The following is a 7,366-nucleotide window of genomic DNA, read 5'->3' as shown; positions in this document are numbered from 1 at the left end:
AAATCTTGTCAGTTTGGAAAGCAAACCAGAACTAACTTTCCAGAGAAGGAAGGATCAGCTAGCTTGCCTCTTGAGCTAGTCCATACAGATGTATGTGGTCCATTTAGGAAAAGGACACCTCGAGGAGAAGAATATCTGATATTATTCATTGATGATTTCTCAAGGTTTGTTTGGTTAGGGCTTATGAAGCACAAAGATGAAGCATTCGAAAAATTCAAATCCTTCAAAGCATTGGCTGAAAATGAATCAGGACACAAAATTAAGTGCCTCAGATCTGACAGAGGTGGGGAGTTCACATCAAATGAATTTTTCGATTTCTGCGATGAACATGGGATAAGAAGAGAATTCTCTACAGCTAGAACTCCTCAGCAAAATGGGGTTGTGGAAAGAATGAACAGAACTATCCAACAAATGGCTCGTGCTATGCTCGATGAATCAGGTACTCCTGCAACCTTCTGGGGTGAAGCTGCACATGCTGCTGTTATCATTCTTAACAAAACAAATGTCCGAGTAAACAGCACTCAAACACCTCATGAGCTTTGGAGTGGTAAAACTCCTTCCGTGAAGCATTTCAAAATCTTTGGGAGCAAATGTTATATTAAGAATACTGATGAGCAACTTGGCAAACTTGAACCTAGAGCAGATGAGGGCATTCTTCTTGGTTATTCTCCACATAGCAAAGCATACAAGTGCTACAATAAAAGACTTGGCAGAATTGTTGACAGTATTGATATAGTGGTTGATGAGAAGGGATATATTCCTAGGCAAGTTCATCATGAAGACATTGAAGAAGATGAAGGTTACTCTCAAAGGCGAAATGATGAAGAAGAAGAACCTCAAGAAGAAGAAGAATCTCAAGAAGAACCAGAGGAGCAGACAAGAATAGAAGAGAAGACTCCATCCAGATATGTCCAAAAGAATCATCCAGAAACTCAGATTGTGGGGCAGAAAGAAGCAGGAGTACAAACAAGAAGGACACTTGCAGAAGCTTCAAGCTACTTGGCACTACTCTCCTCCATTGAACCACAAAATGTGAAAGAGGCATGCAAAGATGAATGTTGGGTCAAAGCAATGGATGAAGAACTTGAGCAAATCGAAAAGAACAACACTTGGGAATTAGTTCCTAGACCAAAAGATAAGAATGTAATAGGAACAAAATGGGTCTTCAAGAATAAATTAAATGAAAATGGAGAAGTAATTAGAAACAAGGCCAGACTTGTTTGTAAAGGGTATGCACAGCAAGAAGGAATAGATTTTGAAGAGACCTTTGCTCCTGTGGCAAGACTAGAGGCCATCCGAATGTTCCTTGCTCTCTCAAGCTTTCAAAACTTCAAGGTATTTCAAATGGACGTGAAATCAGCCTTCCTGAATGGAGACTTAGAAGAAGAAGTATATATTGAGCAGCCAGATGGTTTCATTCTTGGGAATGATCCAAACCTTGTATGCAGATTGAAAAAGGCACTCTATGGACTCAAACAAGCTCCAAGGGCTTGGTACTATCGGTTGGACAAATATCTTCACCAACAAGGCTTTTCAAAAGGATCAGCAGATAGCAATCTCTATATAAAAGTTGAAAATAACAAATTGCTAATTCTTGTTGTTTATGTAGATGATATTATTTTTGGCAGCAATGAAGAGACTATGAGTCAAAACTTTGCCTTGGTTATGCAGAAAGAATTCGAAATGTCACTTCTTGGAGAATTGACATATTTTCTTGGATTGCAAATCCAACAAAATGAAGGAGGTATCTTCTTGTCTCAAACCAAATACCTCAAGCAGATCTTGAAGAAGTATGGCATGGAAGAGTCAAAGCCAGTATGTACACCCATGGTTACAGGATGCAGCCTCAGTGCAAATGATGAATCAGCAGCAGTTCACCAACCCACTTATAGATCCATGATTGGGAGTTTGCTTTATTTGACAGGTACTCGACCAGATATTACACATGCAGTAGGAATGGTTGGAAGATTTCAAGCCAACCCAAAGGAAACTCATCTTCAGGCAGTCAAAAGAATCTTCAAATATCTTCAAGGGACCCAAAACTATGGCTTATGGTATCCTAGAAATACAGATCTCACTCTTCATGCTTACACAGATGCAGATTGGGCTGGAAGTGTGGATGATAGGAAAAGCACAAGTGGAGGTGCTTTCTTCATGGGTTCCAGATTAGTATCTTGGTTCAGCAAGAAACAAAGTTCGATTGCCTTATCTACAGCTGAAGCAGAATATGTGGCTGCAGCATCTTGTTGCACACAACTTCTTTGGATGATGCAGACCTTGCAGGACTTTCAAATCACTTGCACTCCACCTGTCTCTATCTTATGTGATAATACAAGTGCAATCAGCATTTCAAAGAATCCAGTCATGCACTCAAAGACCAAGCACATACCAATCAAGTACCATTTTCTTCGGGAACAAGTGCTTGAGCAGAAGGTCAAGTTGGAGTATGTTCCTTCTAAGGAGCAAGTTGCTGATATTCTCACAAAACCACTGCCCAGGGAAACTTTTGAATATCTCAGACAAAAGCTGGGAGTAGTTGATGCTTCATCCTGTTGTTGAAGTTTGTTTGTTCTACAGAAAAGTTGGTATACGCAGGTTACGGAAGGGATATGCGCGTATACACGCGGTTTCATGATGGGTAAGTCGCGTGTATGTTGGACGCTTGTTGCAGAAAGTATATCCGCGTACATACGCTGTTTTATACAGGAAAAATCGCGTATATGAAGTTCTGAACAGCAAGGGAAAACTCTGGAGTTCTGAACAGCAATGGGAATGTCAGAATTCTTCAGGCACAGTTTCAGGGAGTGCAACAGGCACAGGTTCAGGGGGAGCAGCTTAAAAGTCTCATAAAGCATTGTTGGCATTCAGATGTTTTGGTTGTTGGTTTCAGGAGAAGGAGCTCAGAAAGAAATCCTGGTTGCTGATCTAACAAGATGTTTATCAGATGCTGCTGGTGCCTTTCCTAAGTCTTGGTCTAGATCTGTTGTCTCTATGTCATGTATCTCTCTTGTCATATCTCTTTTATGGTGTCAAGGTCATGTAACGGCCTATGTTGGTTTCCCCACTATGCCTGGGATGAATGCTGTAATATAATTGGTTGTTTCTGATATGTCCCCTCTTGGTAGGGAGTATGGATGTATGTATTGAGTCTTTTGGTGATAGGACGGTCCCTTATGGTGTATAAGTCTTGGTTCTTGTTGAAGAACATCTTTTGCAGATCTGGCCTACTGTCAGGGGGAGCACGAGTCAGCACAGCCAAGCAGAGGTATCAGCATGTCCTCAGGGGGAGCACAGCCCTTTGCCCTTGATGTCAAAGGGGGAGAGTGACTTGGTGTGGTGGTTGCCATCAAGTCCAAAGGGGGAGATTGTTGGCATTATGATTCAAGTGTTGTCCTTGATGGAAACTCACTCAGAGGATGGTACAGGTGCTCAGAGGTTGGTACAGGTGATGGCAACTTAATCAGAAGACAGATCTTAGTACAGCATGCCAAGGAAGTTCATATACGCATGTTCGTTAAGCCCAAGTCGCGTGTACACGCTAGTTGGATTCAGAAAAAGCGCGTGTATGTGGAAAAGTATCTTTGGTCCATGGTGGTTAGTCCTTGGAAGTTGTGCCTATGATTTCGGACCATTGTGTCTCGACGGGCGTGTCGATCCCTAGTTTTGAAGTTGATGGTATTGTGTTACTATGGTTTTGGCTCTTGGTATTGAGCTAGGCCTAAGACTATATAAGGAGAAGAAGATCATTAGGCAAAATCATCTTTCGACAAGGCTTGAATATCTAAGAGAGAAAGAGATCTGATATGCAGGTTCTGGGTTGCTTGATCTAAGCCAAGGAGAGATCACATCGGTTGATGGAAGACTAGATCTAAGGATAGATCGGGATCTAATGGTTTGAAATGCACTATCATGATATGGTTGATTATGCGTATTTCTAGATCTGCATATTGTCGCAATGTTATGTTCTGGGTCTAACTAATGTCTGGTACAGCTGCAAATTGAGAAAGTTTATTTTTAGATCTGTACGCAGGTTGGCTTCGGTAAAAGCGCGTGTATACGCGGGTTTTGCTCATTGAAGTAGCGTATATCTTTTGAAGCTTGATTTTGGGTTTACAGTGGGGTCTGACTGTTATTGCAGAGTTCTGTAGTCTGCTCTGTGTTCTGGTAACTGGTGATTGACAGGGTTCAGTGGTTCAGTGATTCAAAGTTTGGTTGTTTTATGCTTCAATGATCTATTGTGGAAATTGAATGAATTGTGGTCTTCAGATTGTAATGTTGTGCTTCAGGAATATCCAAGTCTGAAAATGTATGAAAATTGATACCTGAAAGAAGGAAGATTGTAGGTCAGCACCTACGTACTAGTATCTTGGCTAGTACAAGAGCAAAGGGGGTTGGAGCTCCCTTCCAAGGAAGTTTGGAGAACGAGAGAAGGTTGTAGCCTTCTGCAGGTTGTAGCCTGCGTACTGGTATAAGGCTGCACCAGTACAAAAGATTGTAAACTGAAGTTTCATATTAAAGAAAGATAGAGACAACTTGCAGCAGGTGGTTTTCACCCACATTGGGTTTCCACCTTATATCTTGGTGTTCATGTGTGTGACTTTTGATCTGTTCTGTTATACTGCACATGTTTACTGTTAATGTGGTGAATAATGTCCTGATGCACTTAACTGAAGAATAAGCTAACTAAATTGTGAGTTTTCTTCTTATACGTTGTTTTACTTCGTCACAGTAGCGTGTACACGCTGGTTCACTTAACTGAAGTAGCGTATATGTTTCTGAGCATTTAAAAAGTTTGATTGATCTGATAATACTGATTCACCCCCCCTCTCAGTATTATTTCCAACAGTACAACCAAAATGAATGCATGACAAACACATTGACCCAAGGTGAGTGTAACCACACTCTGATACCAGTATGTAACCACCCTCCTCCCACATCTACCCAAGTAACCAACAAACCGGGGTAAACATGTGATGAGAGAGGCCACTATGAAGGGATTCAGCCTCGTTGGTGACGTTAAGGAAATGGAATCGATGGAACACATCAACCATACCTTCCACATCAGAAACAGCACCCCTAAGACACATCTCAACCACTCAAACATCCTACCCCTGGGTCCTGTTGACGGTGCTCGACCTGCCAACATTTAGGGGATCTCCCTGGTATGAAGTCCCAACTAGAACTCACATTGTTTGGTGTAGGAGTCCCATCTGGTATGATGGCCTAGTTGCCATTATCTTAAATGTTTTCCTTAGATCTTGCTTGTAATCATGAGAGAATGGTCTACATTGTCTTCGAGATTCGCGTGCCTGGTGAATGATAGTATTACTTGTGTCAAGGTTCTTTCACAGCAGAAAGGGAAGATTGAAGTGAGTGTCTAGTCGATGGGGAAAAATTCCCAACTCTATGAGAGACACACAACACAACAGGACATGCACTGCTTCTAGAGGAGTATTCCACATGGATACAATAGTCACAATGCACATAGGAAGACATCACGTACAACACCTAGTGGAGTAGCCTACAGAAGTGCAACGGTATTTATAACAAGTTTATGTGAAAGGTTTTTCTGATGTCCAGTGTTGCAACACATGTAGACAGGACAATGTTAATAACTTATACAACACATTTTCATCAATATATGCATTAGAGAAACTGAAAGAGTTCAATTTTTTTAACACAGGTTAAAGCAACATGCATTACAAGTATTCAAGATTAGTTCTTACAACAGTTACAATACATGTGTGAAAATGTGCTGGCCTATTATCAAGGTTTTGAATTAAGCGAAAGTTTCAAGAGACATCAATACACCATACATCACTAACCTCGTGAAAGGAGTGTTGGAGCCATTGTTTTCTCCTCAGAGAAAATACTACAGACTCTTAAGGCTATGTGGGAGGAGCCAAGGCGAAAATCCTTTTGCATTTACAAATGAGGGGTATTTATAGCCAAGGGTAAAACCAACCCTTGTGACTATTTGACTTCCCTCATGACTGTTTGAATTTCATGACTTATCAACTCTACATGAATCTTCAGATTACAACTGGGTCTCTTGGACTTCCATGTTACATTACATTGATTTACAACAGTATGTCCCACAGTAGTGACCTGGCAGACATGACTCATGACACGACTCGACGCGACAATGCTAGTATGCTCATGCTTCTAGTGGTGTCCATGTCGATTTGCAGTGCTCTTGACTAATGGATGTCCTCTTGGTATATCACAGCTTCACCTCCCCATGGCAAGGTGTGAGGAGTATTCGATGGCCATTAGTGTTCACTCGATGTTGCATGTGCACATTTCTCCTTTGCTTGTACTTTGGCATGCTTGACATGTTCGTCCGTTCGTGAAGTATTCTCCTCGCATACATCATTCGTTCATCTATTCGTGAACACATCTCCTTGCATGTACTCTCCTTGTTCATCCCATCTATCATCACATCATGTATTATTCATGTACCTGTATCTATAGTCACTCATGACGAGAGGACATCAAATCCATAAACCTCCTAGTCTACCATGATGCATGGTTGTTCTCTTTCGGAAGCAAGTGACCAATATATACGTTATGAAACTGCACAAGGCAAGTTTCAAGTTGGGATGTGGGCTTTAGGAACTACTAGTGAAAATTGCGTAGAGGTCACTAGGATACTGAGATGGAAAATCTTGATCAGTAGTGAATGTCAGCAGGATCTAACTCAGGTTGAGGGAAGATCTCCGCAATTTATGGAGGGAGGCAGTGTAGGAAGTTGAGGGGCTTGGCACCAAAAAACTGCAAAATTCCTAGAGGGAGATGCTTGTGGGCTTCAGGAGGATTGGCTAAAGAAACTACGCAATTCCTGGAGGGAGCTAGCAGTGGGCTATTGGTGGCCTTGCAGTAAAAACTGCGCAATTTCTGGAGGGAGCTAGCAGCGGACTACAAGATCATAGGAGACAAAAACTTTGCAATTTCTGGGAGGCTCACCTATTGAACACCTCTGCACATTTTCTGAGTTGAGTGGGATGTTTGGCAGTTGAGGGACTTTCTCATGAACTCTATGCAATTTTATGGCTGAGCAGCTAGCCAGCTGACTGGGTGGATGGCTGGAAAAGGTGCACAAATTTTTTGAGGGAGATAGGGATGGGAACTTGGTGTCTATCCTACCTGTTTGCACATTTTTCTTAATCAGCGGAGCGAGCAAGGTCTGCAGCTTCTGCATAATTTTTTAGGGGAGTGAGTCCCAGGGTCACTGCCCAGTCAAACTCTCTGGTTGACCAGCAGGAGGGTTGTTTGATCAGCTCGCAAGCAACATAGATTGAAACGGCTTGGTGAAAAATTTTGCACTGTTCTAGGTGATAGTTGGTTGAGTCGATTTCACAGTGGA

This window comes from Pinus tabuliformis, chromosome 2_2, assembly GCF_031772625.1.
Source record: "Pinus tabuliformis cultivar Carrire ecotype Pingquan chromosome 2_2, CPIR1, whole genome shotgun sequence".
NCBI lineage: Eukaryota > Viridiplantae > Streptophyta > Pinopsida > Pinales > Pinaceae > Pinus > Pinus tabuliformis.
The sequence above is the reverse complement of the archived record's forward strand: the minus strand, read 5'-3'. Positions refer to the sequence as shown.